This window comes from Sorex araneus, chromosome 3 (genome assembly GCF_027595985.1).
Source record: "Sorex araneus isolate mSorAra2 chromosome 3, mSorAra2.pri, whole genome shotgun sequence".
Lineage (NCBI taxonomy): Eukaryota > Metazoa > Chordata > Mammalia > Eulipotyphla > Soricidae > Sorex > Sorex araneus.
In genome coordinates this window covers 32,949,862-32,963,211 of record NC_073304.1, presented here as the reverse complement: position 1 = coordinate 32,963,211, position 13,350 = coordinate 32,949,862, and the positions used below count along the sequence as shown (strand labels likewise).

General features: G+C 49.7%; 1 protein-coding gene across 5 annotated transcripts in view; it reads right to left on the bottom strand.

Moving 5' to 3' along the window:
- Window positions 1-12,825, bottom strand: part of TMEM229B (transmembrane protein 229B) — a 48,010-nt gene extending 35,185 nt beyond the window's left edge. For 3 of the 5 annotated variants that reach the window (XM_055131162.1, XM_055131167.1, XM_055131168.1), the window contains exon 1: window positions 12,320-12,455. The gene's annotated coding sequence lies outside the window, so the exon portion shown is untranslated. Of the gene's footprint in view, window positions 1-10,878; window positions 11,868-12,319; window positions 12,456-12,680 lie in introns of those variants that run through there. The other 2 variants (XM_055131163.1, XM_055131164.1) reach the window with 2 other exon arrangements.
- Between the last annotated feature and the right edge of the window lie 525 nt (window positions 12,826-13,350).

Sequence of the window (13,350 nt, the reverse complement as noted above, 5' to 3'; positions counted from 1 at the left end):
GCCCAAGAGGTAAGATCTTGCAGGGGTTCCCTAGAGTGGGGGTATTCCACATAACAAAGACTGTCCCAGAAGAGGACTCTGTGGCTTACAGTGTTTACCCACTAGTGTGAGACTGCAAGTTTACACCCCAGGTGTTGCCCCACACGTGTGCCCCCAGATCGTGACAGCTCTGCCTGGAATTCTGGCTATGAAGGGCCCTGGAAATAAGCTCAGAGGCTTACAAAGCACCGAGGGCAAGCAAGAAGTCTTGAGCTGAACCCCCAGTGTCACTGCATGTGCTAAATATGATCCTGACCACCCCACTGTCTAGAGTGCCCAGCAAGGAAAAGAGTTACTAAAGTCTTGACAGACACCCCTCCACCATCACACATACCAGTGCCTATACCCCTCTCAAAGGAAACACCATACAGTACCATTAACCCTTACCCCAAACCCCAAGAACACAGATTTTTTTTTAAGGTTTGTTAGTTTTTTTTAAAGGTAATATAGAACAGGGTTTCTTAAACTTTTCCCATTTATGACTCCTTTTCACCAAAGAAACTTTTACATGACCTTGATGTATAAGCATATAAAGCACTGTCACACTGTCGCACTGTCATCCCATTGTTCATCGATTTGCTTGAGCGGGCACCAGTAACGTCTCCATTGTGAGACTTGTTGTTACTGTTTTTGGCTTATCGAATACGCCACAGGGAGCTTGCCAGGCTCTGCCATGTGGGCAGGATACTCTTGGTAGCTTGCCGAGCTCTCCAAGAGGGATGGAAGAATCGAATCCGGGTCGGCTGCATGCAAGGCAAACGCCCTCCCCACTGTGCTATTGCTCCAGTCCAGGCATATAAAACAGGTAAACAAATCAAACACCAATAATAGATCATGTATGAACCAGAGAGATAGTACAGCATATAAGGTGTTTGCTTTGCATCCTGCCAACCCCAGTTCAAGTCCCCAGCACTACATATGGTCCTGGAGCATCGCCAGGGAACATTTCTGAGTACAGAGCCAGGGATTATATTCTAAACACTGATGAGTGTGGCCCCCAACTCTGCCCCAAAAGTAATGTAACCGCACAGGGAGTTATAACTCACAGTTTAAGAGGCTAGAATGTGGAACCAGAGAGATAGTACAAGGAGTAGGGCACTTGTCTTGCACCCAGCAGACTGGGTTTGACCTCCAGAACCATATATGGTCCCCCAGGTCCTGCCAGGAGTGATCCTGAATGCTCTAAGGACAGCCAGGTGTGGCCCCATAACAAAACAAAACCAAAAGAAGCTATTATGTAGGGTACATCCAGCAGATTGCAAAATCCCCATTGCAGGGGCTGGGCACACGCCCAGGTTCCCACAGCTTTAAGGACGAGGGATACCTTGCAGAGAAAACCCATCAATGGCCTCCTGGGAATCCAGGGCTGGTTTTGCTATCATCCGAGTTCAAGAAAGACTCAGTTTGTGGAGGTTTCAGATTTCAAAACTGCAGATAAAGGTGTGGAGGCCAGGCCTTTAGGTCTCATAAAGAAAGAATGCAGTGTAGTGGGCCCAAAACTTTTGTTATACACTGTAGAAAAGAGAGACTGGCAAAATCCTCATGAGGCTTTGAAGAAGCCCCTCAGAAGAAGGCAATGCCTCATCATTGCTCAAGCCCAGAGCGGACTTTGCCACCAGCCAATCAACTGTCTTACTAAGCCCTTCTGTGTGTGAATTCTTGTGCAGAATACTAGGAGTTACCAACAGAGACAAAACACAGCCCCCAAGAACTTCGAATTCAGTGTGGACGTGTGGACAAATATAAAAGCATGCCTGAATGAATATTGAAATGGAAGATCATTCATCAAAATGCACCATTTAAAAATAGTGAAGCTGAGGGGCCAGAGAGATAGTACAGTGGGTAGGGCACTTGTCTTATATGTGTGCCCACCTGTGTTTGATCTCTGACATGCCATATGGAACCACTGAGTCTTGTCAGGGAAAAAAAAAATCCCTGAGCACAGAGCTAGGAGTAAGCCTTGAGCACTGCTGAGTGTGGCCCAAAAATCAACCACAAAACCCAAAAAAATGAAGCTAAGGTTCAGAGAGGTTAAAGACCTTGCTTTGGTAAAGTTAGCAACAGTTAGGCCTGTGGTACAGAGATAAGAATCTGGATTTTTTTAACTACCTTTCACCACTCTGCATAAAAGCACACAACTGCCGGTGGAGCGGTGAAATTAGAAGAGGAGTTAAAAGATCCCAGCTAAGGGCTGGAGAAATAGTACAATGGGTAGGATATGCGGCCAGGCCGGGTTTGATCCTGGGCACCACCTATGGTCCCTCGAGCCTCACTAGGAGTGATTCCTGAGCACAGAGCCAAAAGTAAGCCCTGGGTATAGTTGGGTGGGATCCCAGAACCAAACTACAACAACAAAAAAGAAAGATCCCAATGTGGTATTGAGCAACTATAAAATATACCTTTGTAGCAAACATGGGCTGTGACTTTCTGAAAGGACTGCAGTTTTGAAAGAAAGCAAAGCCAGGGGAAGGCAGGGGAATCCAGTCAGGGAAACAATATGAGGTCTGGGGAGGGCGTGTGCCTGGCAGGGGAGCTGCACTGTGGATTGAGATCTGGTAAAAGGCATTCAAGAGCCATGTGCAGAGAGCATGCAGGCCAGAGTGAGGAAACTGGGATCACATTTCTAGTATATGACTTGTCACGGCTGCCCAGCCCCCCCTGTGACAAGATATTCTGTGGGATCTGAAAGCACAGACACACTTTGAATCTGAGCTCTGGTGCCTCCACTGACTCATTTGTGATATAGATAATACAAGTGCTTTCCTCATGAGGTGTAAATGAAAGCACATTTGCAGTACTGTAAATAGGAACTGGCAATGTAAGGACTCAATAAATGTTAGTCATCGTTAATCTTTTTTAATTAGGAGGCTAAGAATGTGGCTCAGGGTCAGAGACTTGCCTTGCACCTGTAAGCCCCTGGGCTCAATCCCCAAAAGTGCAAAAGAAAAAAAAAATCTAAAATTGTAGTTAAATATATATGCACTACAACCTCAACAAAGATATTTATAAAGCCATGAACTTCTTGTGTCAGTTTGAGCTTGGTGATACCCAAAGTGCAAAGGTTCAGTCAGGAGAAGTCTTCACAAAGGCACTTGACATAACAGGTGTGATGCTTCCATGCTGGTCAGAGGTATGTCAGCAGATCCACTCAGCAGACCTGAAGTCTGGCCCTGCAACTGGCAGATCATAGCGGATCAGGACCTCTCCAAGACACCCAAGACATGCGACAGTACAGTGGGTAGGACATGCAGCCAAGCCGGGTTTGATCTCGGGCACCACCGGTGGTCACACGAGTCTCACTAGGAGTAATTTTTGAGCACAGAGTCAAAAGTAAGCCCTGAGTATAGTATATATAGAAACATGCCAACTGGAACCAAGGAAGACAGAAGAGTTGGGGTAAGCCTGCATTCCCAGGTTCACAGGCGTTGTTGTGACTGTTCCCTTGAGCTGATGAAGGCCATAAGCAAAAGGGGCTGGTCCAAGGTCAGAGTAGGTCTTGTCCAAGATGACCAGTTGGATAGACAGAAGGACTGGAGCCAAAACAGACTATAACAATGATCGAAAGGATAACTTACTCTTTTCAACATATCTGAGGGGTCAGAGAAATAGTACAGTGGGTAAGGTGTTTGCCTTGCATGCAGCCAACCCAGGTTCAATCCCCTCCTATATGGTCTCTCAAGTCCCATCAGAAATGATTCCTGAGTAAGCCCTTAGCATCACTAGTTGTGGCCCCCTCAAAAGAGCAAAACAAAAAATATCTGAAAATGATTCCAGCAATTGGATGGGGCTGTGGAGTGAGAGGATGTAAGAGGGGAACCAAGTCTCTGAATATGGACACAAGAGAGCGAATCAGGATGTGATACCTGCCATATCCAGGAAGTGATGCTGGCTAGGGGAGACTTTTCTTACCCTGGCCAGCCCAGTGACAAAGGGCTAGATACATTAAGATCTACATGGAGACTATGTTTGTGATTTAAAGTGACAAGAAGATCTTCTATTATCTAAGAATGGTCCAAAACATTATGGGCAAGAGATTTCATCCAAGGGCAGGGAATGGACTAATCCCACTAAAGAAATATAAAGGTCAGTAGGAAGGAAACAAAAGTAGGTTACTTTATGAGTACATCCCAATTAGTCATGTTTCTTTACACTCATTAGAAACATAGCTATTATAGTAAAATGTTTATCTCTGTACCAGCTAAAATCATATTTCATATTCCCAGGGGTATGACAACCACTATTAGAAATAATTGGTATCGGGCAATAAGGAGCTAAGCGAAAGAAATAAGGCAGGCAAGGGCCAGAAGAGATTGGTTTGGTGAGTTCAGTGGGAACTCACTCATTTATTCTTTAACCTTTTCACTATGATGAAATGAAAACAGATGGAGAGCAGAATCAAAGGGTCCTTGGACTCACGGCTTTGTTCCCAGGGAAATCCAGATGGCTCAATCCCATGAATGGAAAGCTGTGATTTCCTGACTCTGAGGTGGGGCTTGTGGTATGGTCTTGTTCTTTCAGGTAGACAGAGAGAGGGCCCATGAAAATCATGATGCCACTTGCACTGAGTCACCTGAAAAACAGCAAAGACCTCTGTCCTGAAGTCCAGGGGGAAAAGTCTAGGGAAAGTCCAAGGAAAATCCTGTACCAGACCCTGGATCCTGCCAAATCCAAGTGAAACATGCAAGTGAAGTCCTTGCTGCCTTCACTTGGGGACACTTGGAAGATGAGTGGGGTATAAAGGTTAAGTTCACACATAATATAATGGGTGTTCGCTAATGATTAGGCAATGGCAAGTATTAGGGTGAATAGACCCCATCCTCAATCATCCTACTTAAGCAAGTGCAAATAATATGACCTAATTCCCCTTGGCAAAAAGGAACTTTAGTCCAGCTCTGACTTTGTTCCTTAACTTTTAACGTGATTCCTCTCTCCTTTAACCCAACCTCTACTCTACCAGTTCTGACTTTCTATAATGCCTATTGGTTAAATTACTTTCTGAGAAAGGACCGCATTGCCAGAATCATCTGGCATTATTGTTGAAAAAGACACTATCCCTCCTAAAAATTTTATTTCATGAATAAGGGAACCAAAGGCCAAAGTAGTCATGTCACATGCCTAGAGTCACTTAGCTGAAGCAAGGACCCTAGTCTCCTGACCCCTAGCACAATGCTCCCTTATGTATCATCAATTTCATTCAAAGGGGTGGGGGGCAGACTTCCCCCAGGCCACCACTCAACAGTTTTCCACAAGCTTCTCAAAGATGTAAGAGAGTTGAAACAAACAAAAATGAAAGAGATGAGAATCGTGTAAACAGACCAGTTGATCATCTTTGAATGAAGTAATCAGTGCCCACAAAAACTTTCTGAGAAGAACGTGATCACTTGAGATTTGCTATACTTTTCAGAGCAAATCTGGGACCCAGAGTCTTGATGAGGGTATCCATAGCTAGGCAAGAAACACTAAAATAAGGACTAAAGTTAATGATCTCCAAAAATTAACTACTACGGGGCTAATAGTAATGTGTATGTTGATTTTCAATGATGCACACCTGAAACTTACATAATAATGCAATGTTATTTCAATTAATCGATAAAGCTATGATTAATACAGTGGGGTGGTAGAAAGGAAAACACTACCCATGGAGCCTGTTAAGCAGAGAAAAGTGTTGGCATCAAAATTAAATGGGGTTGATGAGACACAGTGCTATGCCAAATAGAAAGTCTGTTCCCTCACAGCAGCTCCCGGGCCATCTGGTCTACTCTCCCCAGTGCAGGGAACTGACCTCTCTTTTCCGAGCATTCAGTGGGATGTTGTTTTTCAAAATCTGGGTTTACAACTCCTTTTAACTAGCGGTGGAATATCCAGCTTAAATCTTAACTAGTACTACCTCCATGTTCACCTTCTCCAATCATTTGATCCATCATTGTTCTATGAGTCAAGGTCATAGAACATAAGAGAACCTGACAGATCTCTGAGAAAATCCAAGCTTGGACACTTACTATTGGTATAACATGTGCAATCACTTTATCTTTTTTCAGAGCCTCAGTTTTTCTAGCTATGAAATGCAGTGCAAATACTATCTCTGATCAGAGAGATGATGCAGGGGCTAAGGCACCTGTGTTGCATGCAGCGAGCCCTGGTTCAGTCCCTGACATCACATGGTCCCAAGAGCATGGATGCAGCCCCCTGAACACTGCTAGATATGGCCCTGGGGAGGGGGGGTTCTGAACACTACCAGGGTGACCTAGGTAATCTCCTGCATCATGGAATCCAAGAGCACCCACCCTCAGGTTCTTATATTGGCTGAGATTCCTGAGCACTGGTTAGGAGGCAAAAATATTAATTAATTAATTAATTAATTAACAAATAGTGTAGGTATCTCATTGCTATGAGAGGAGAACGTATGCCAAATACCTGGCAATAAAAATTATGGCTACCATTGTTATTACTGCTATGATCACTGAATCCAGCTGAAGCTCCAATTGTGGCAAACTCAGATGCACTACTCAAGGTCATACAAGAGATCCCAGATTTTCTAATTCTGGAAAGTCTTTGCCAATCACTAGCTTCTACACAAATTCCATGGTCCAATGACATAGGAATCTGAGTATCTGATTACATCCAAGTACCAAAGATGATTAATAGGCACTTACCTATATTAGAAACCATGCTGATTATATGAAAACTTTAAGGCACTTACAACTAAGAAGGCCATCTTCTTGTTTAAGGCAGGCAAATAAAAAAAATCACAAAACAAAAATCTGGAGCTACTGCTTGCGTTGCCCAGACACAATATTGCTTGCCGTATTTGTCTTTAAAACGTAGATAAAATAATCTGGCTGCTTATTCCCTGGATTTAAAAAAAATATTGTTGGCAATGAGAAGAAGGGGGTTTCTAGGAAGTAGGGACCAAATGGGGACTTGCCAAGGTCAGCAGTACAAAAGGTAACCAGGTATTTGGGTGATCTAAAAGCAGGTCCCCTCCATTGCTACAAGGAACAGTAGCGATTGTCTACAAGGTGGGTTTCTTGCTTGCACCAGATATTTTTTGCTCTAATGACTACAAACAAGAACACCATGGAGCCCAAGGAAGCACTTTTTATCTTGAGGCATAAATCACCCCTCATAGCCCAGGAAAGAATCTTCTCTTTACAAAGAGAATCAATCTGTTTCTTGGCTGTCATTCCTCACTCCTCAGGGCTGGTGTCAAGGCTTTATGAAAACTCAGGGTGAATGACCTTTCTGGTAGAAACAGACCATAGCAGAAATTCATTTGACAGGGATACCTCTTAAACACGGAGAGAAAACAAGGAATGAATGAACCAGCTAGAAGGCATTCGTCATTCACATCCAACTTTGGAAGATGTCAGGAGGGGCTGCTCCAGTACATTGTACGTGAGGGACTTCTGAAGTAGTGAGGAACAGCAAAAAAAAGTGCTCTCTCTGACTAGCCCCACTCCCCTATTGGTGAAAGCCTCCTGTGTTAAGATTTGACAACGCAAGTTCTAGAAGTTTCCCAAATTAATTTTGGTCTATAGCCCCCTTAAAAAACTGAATAAGCAATCCCCTCTGGAAATTGCCTTTTAAGGGAACAAACAGAAAGTGTTCCCAGTTGCACCCAAAGTTACTACCACAGTCTCCCCCTAGCCCCTTGAGACATTTCCAGCATCTCACGGGGGGCTATACTGCCCACTTTGGGAAAGACTGCTCCAGAAAATGCTAGAGCGAGAAGGAGCAATGGAAGAACCTAAGGCTTGCCCATGTACAGTATCTGCCCTAGTTTCAAGATGCCATTCCTTCAACAATGCCAGCCACATCAGACTCCAAGTGCCCTGAAAGCATATCACACTACTTGTTGGGGAGCCAGCAGAGGAAAGAATAAAAGGGAGCTAGAATCTCAGAAGCAGGCATTGGCAGGAACTTGGTTACTCAAGCTGCCACACTGGGATTGTGACTGACCCAGAGAGGTGAAAGCACCAATAGGAATGTGGCAAGAAGCAGCCTCTGAAGGAGCAGGGGCCACATATCCCTCTGTCCCCCCAAGCCACTGCATTTATACTTTTAGGGGAATGGGCAAAGGTGAGTGGGATGGATGTGAGCAGAAGGAAGGGAGTAAAAGCCCTCCTTTTGATCTGGAGGATGTAACAATTACTATATATAGTAATAGTAAATAGTCTCACTATTCTTTTCTCCCTGAGTTACAGTGTAAAAAGCACTTCCTTTTTGGGGCTGGAGAGATACAACAATGGGCAGAGAGCTTACCTTGCCTGCAGCTGATAGGGGTTCAATCCTAGCACCCCATATGTCCTTCCAAGCCCTGCCAGGAGTGATCCCTGAGTGCAGAGCCAGGAGTAAGCCCTGAGTATAGCCAGGTGGGACACCAAGATAAAACAAACAAACAAAAAGTGCTTCCTTTTCTTTGGCTACAGAAGCATCCCACGGGTTAAAGTTGGAAGCAAATGCACATCAGAAACAAAACACGTGGGCTTTGCATTGCATCTTTATCTCATTGTGAAAAAAATAAGGACTATGGGCTTCCTCCAGTTTCATCGACACTCTCAGTCTTACTCCAGGAAAGGAAAACTTCACACACACACACCAAACGTGCCATTGCAATGTGACTCAGTTTCCCTTAGGAGGAAACCATCACAAGTGCAGCCTTCCTGCCCATTCTGGAAAAATCAGCTTGCATTTACTTTTCAAATACAAAATCTCCAATTTCCAGAACTAGCCAGAAAGGCTGAGTTTCTTCCTTCTCAGAACATCAGAATTCTTTCCTACATTCTCTCCTTAACCAGGTAGAGCTACAAAGTGAGCTGAGTCAAAATCAGCCCACTTGCCAAGTCAAAATTATCAATATATTGGGGCTGGAGCCATAGTACAACGAGTAGGGCATTCACCTTCTATGCGGCCGACCCAGGTTTGATTCCCAGCACCCCATGTGGCCCCCCACGCACTACCAGGAGTAATTCCTGAGTGCAAAGCCAGAAGTAATCCCTGTGCATCAGCAGGTTTGACCCAAAAAGAAAAAAAAAAATCTCCATATAATGGAGTCTGGGGACAGGGCTCTAAGAAGGCCATTCGATCCCTGACACCACATTGTCCCCTGAGCAATGCCAAGGGTGACCCCCAAACACTGCAGAGAGCAGCCCCAAGTTCCACAAGGTTAAATTATTCACACCTTAAGAGGCATGTTCTTGTAAATAAGTAATAAATGAACCAAGCAGTCTCGTCTATAAATTGGGGGAGAGGGAGAAGAGAGAAGGAAATGAAAAGGATACAAATGTGCAAGTAGCCAGGCTGTGGAAGAAGGGCTTGGGTTCCCTCGCTCAAAGACGGCCAGATCTGATATAGCTGCGGATAAGATGAAGCAGTTTCACTTTACTGCCCTTGCCCAGGTCTCAACTTTAACACCAGAGGCCCCAACATGAGAGAAGACCCTGCTCAGAGCTTGGAGGGTGACTGTTACTGAACTGCTGGCCGGACCTGGTCTACCAGAAGAAGTTATGCAGGGAATAAGTCGGAGACATCTGCACACAGACTGCTGCTAAGCACCTTTTATATGCGAACTATTTTTTTGTTGTTTTTAGGGAGTTTTATTGTCGATGGAGGGGGGTTACTGGGCTATGGGGGAAAGCTGTTTGTTGTTTGATTCGGCGGGTGCCACATCCAGCGGTGTTCAGGGAGCTACTCCCAGCTCAGTGCTCAGGAATCATTCCTAGGGGCACCTCTTGCTTGGTGCTCAGAGAACTCATCAAAGGTAGGAATGAAACCCAGCCCCCTGCATGCAAAGCACGTACTCTAGCTAATTGAGCCATCCATCTCCTCAGTCCTCAAAATTACTTTTCACACCACCCCCTGAGCTTACCCTGTCCCAAGAGCTGACATCTCCCCCTTCCTGGCAAAATGACACCTTTTCTTTTAAAAGCAACATGTAAACCCCTTACAAGTGAAGCAAACACCACTTAATGCTCCCTAATTCAATGAACATTTCCCATTCAAGGACCTGGTGCTCAAACATGTTGTAAACGTGAAAGGCATGTCTACTCAGCCTGAAGAGGAAGTCAAGGTGATCTGTTGTTCCCATCTTCCAGTATCTTGGAGGTACAGTCCATGGAATAGTCCTAGTCCACTCCCTCCATTTAGGGGCAGGGAGGTCAAACGTCCATATCCTCATTCTCTGCACTGCACTGTAGCACTGTCCTCCTGTTGTTCATTGATTTATTCAAGCAGGCACCAGTAACGTCTCCATTGTGAGACTTGTTACTATTTTTGGCATATCGAATACGCCATGGGGAGCTTGCCAGGCTCTGCCTTGCGGGCGGGATATTCTCGATAGCTTGCCAGGCTCTCCGAGAGGGATGGAGGAATCGAACCCGGGTCGGCCGTGTGCAAGGCAAACGCCCTACCCGCTGTACTCTCGCTCCAGTCCTCATTCTCAGCTCTGAGTAAGTAGCTGGGGATAGGAGCCCTGGGGCTGCGGGACGGAGCCATGACGAGCCCTGTTTAGTTAGAGGGAAAGGTCCTGTTGAAGAGGAGATGCTCTCTGGTCTAGCACCTTCGTGGGGCTTTGGCTTCAGAGAGCTTAAGAACGTTTACTTTCTCCTGCTGCCCCTGACTCAAACTGGAATCATCCTCGGTTCTGTTCCTTAAGCAAAGTCAACACTAAATCCATTGTCATTTCCCTCCAAGAACCAGACACGTAAGTTAGTCCAGCTCTCATGGTGGCCAGTTACCCCTCTCTGTGCCCCACCGAGAAAGACTCTGGGAGGAGGGCCCCGCGCATCTCAGCCCACCCTCTTAGGCCTCCAGGGCAAAGAGTCCCGCAAGCTCACCCACCTCAACCGCTGGTATCACAAGTAAATTCCCAGGGCAGGCAGGACCCTCATCTCCTCCAGCAAGGCTTTCCATCCACAGGCAAACCAATGTAGCTCTGCTTTGCAATCAAGTGTGGGGGGGGGGGGGCGGGGGGAGTGCCCAACTCGCAAAGAGCTGTCCTTCACAGTGGGGTGGAGGGTGCGTGGGGAAGCCACCTCAGCCCTGCCACAGAAGGAAAGCCAGGGGGCTATGTGTAAGCCAGCTTGGGGCTGAAGGCAAGGTCGTCGGGGGTCCGAGGACCAGGACTCCTAGAGAGATCCATCACTCCCAGGGCATCAACCGTCCCTCCTGTGGACGCCCTCCCCCGCCCCTCCCTGATTACAGCTCCCCATGACCCAAGTCTGAAGCCAGAAATCCCACCGCGTTACCACTAGGGTGCTGAGAACACAGGAGAATTCGTGAGCAGAACCCCCAAGGTTACCCTGGCTGGCGCTCCCGGAGCTCCTGTTCTCCTGGGAGGGTGAGAGGCGGCAGAGAACAACCTGCCCGCCGCAAGTCCTGTACCTGAGGCAACCAAATAAATACCCCCGGAAAGCGCGGAGCCAGGCGGAGACCAGGTCCCGGGAGGAAAGGAAGGGGGTCAGTTTGACTGGGCACAGAAAGAGGGGAAGGAAGTGGCCTGGGATAGAGGCGCCGGCTCCCTGCCCTTGCCTGGAGCGGGGTTTGTAACGGTCCCCGCCGGCCTTGCAGCAGCACCCCTCCAGGAGCGCGATCCGGGAGCCAGGAGACGGGGCTGGGGACGCGGGCACGGCCCCTGGCACAGCTCCGGGAGCGGAGGATAGCCTAAGGGTGCAGACACCCCCCCCCCTCACACACACACCCGCTTTTTGTTCCCAGGCCCTCGGAGGGGAAGCCGGCAGAGCCGTCTGGGCAGGGCTCCGTCCCCGAGAGGGAAGTCCCAAGTCTCCAACTCCAGGAGGGTCGTTCGTTGGTCCCCGCGCCCAAGACCTGGCTCCCCGCCACCCGCCCCCCCATCCCCGCCGCCTCCACCCAGCCTGGCGCCCCCTCTCCGCCCGCCAGAGGTGGCCTGGGGATGGAGGTGGGGGACGGAAGCAAGCAGGGTGCCAACCCTCCCGCTGCCCCAGACCCGCTCCGGACCCCTGCCCCTCACCTCTCCCCGAAGCCCCCTTTGTCTCGGGGCGGGGAAAGTTGCCAAGCTGCACCCCTTCCCCAACACGCCCCCCTGGGCGCCCACCCGGGAATCCGAGCCCGGACGCACGAGCTCCTCCACGGCTGGGCTGCGAAAGCGAAAGCAGAGAGGAAGCGGAGCGGGCAGCGCGCCCCCAGAGCCGCCCGATTCCTCCCCCCCATCCCCGCCGCGCGCCGCGCTGCCAGCCCCGCACAGGCCCCCGCGTCCCCGGGCGGCGGCGGCGAGGCCTGCGCAGCGCACGGCGGGACCTACCGCTGCGGAGCCGGGCCGGCGGGCGGCCGGGGGCCGGGCAGGTGCGGCCGGGAGCGCCGCGTCTCCCCCGCGCTCGCTCCCGCGCCGCCGCCGCTGCCGCCGCCGCCTCCTCCCGCGCCGGGACTCGGGGCGCTCGCCCGCGCCGCCCGCTCCCCGCCCCCACGCCGGGCGCTCGGGCCCCCCCCGCGCGCACTCGCCGGCCGGGCCTTCCCCCCCCCCCGCCCCACTCCACCCCCGCCGCCCCCCACTGACGCCGCCTGCCCTCCCGCGCCCAGCCTCGTCCCGCACGGTGCGCCGGGGGTGGCTGCGGCGACCGCTGTCCGCGCCCCACCGAGCCCCCGGCGGCGGCCGCCGCACTCACCCATAGTACGGATGCGGTGCAAACTGCACATGCTCGCGTCTGACAGGCGCTGCCTCGGCCCGGCTTAACTCCTTGCTCGCCCGCCCGCGCCGTCCCCCCGCCCCGCGGGTGCTGCCCACCACCCCGCTGCCGCCTCGTGCAGCTGGAAGCCCAGGTCGCGCTCTGGGCGCCTGCAAGCGCGCCCTGAGCCCGGGTGGAGGCGCAGGTGGCTGCAGTGCAGGGCTTCTGGGGCCCTCCTGGCACCCCGCCTGCATTGGAGGTGTCTGCAGAAGCACACCCCCACCCCGCGCCCCTGCCTTCCAACTTGGGGTGGTGGGGACTGTGTGCACAACGCCCACTGTGCAGGCCTGGGCAAACCTCAGAGCCAGCGGAGGGCTACAGGCTGTTGCAGACCCACTAAGTGCCCATGTTGGGTTCCGTACAGTTCATGCAGTGAAACAGTGTTCAGGAGCCTCTGTATTCTGCCCCCACTCCTTCCCAGGCAGAGAAACTGAGGCCTAAATAATTGGCCTAAGGTGAGGCCAGATCCTCCAAGACTCCCCATTTGCTGTATACTGCCAAGATTACAGAGAAGACGGTCTTTCTGAGGTCAGCCTAGCTTCTTCTGTCTTAACGGTGGTGTCATCTGGAAAATCTGAAATAGGAGGGAAGTAGATGGCCAAAAGCCATG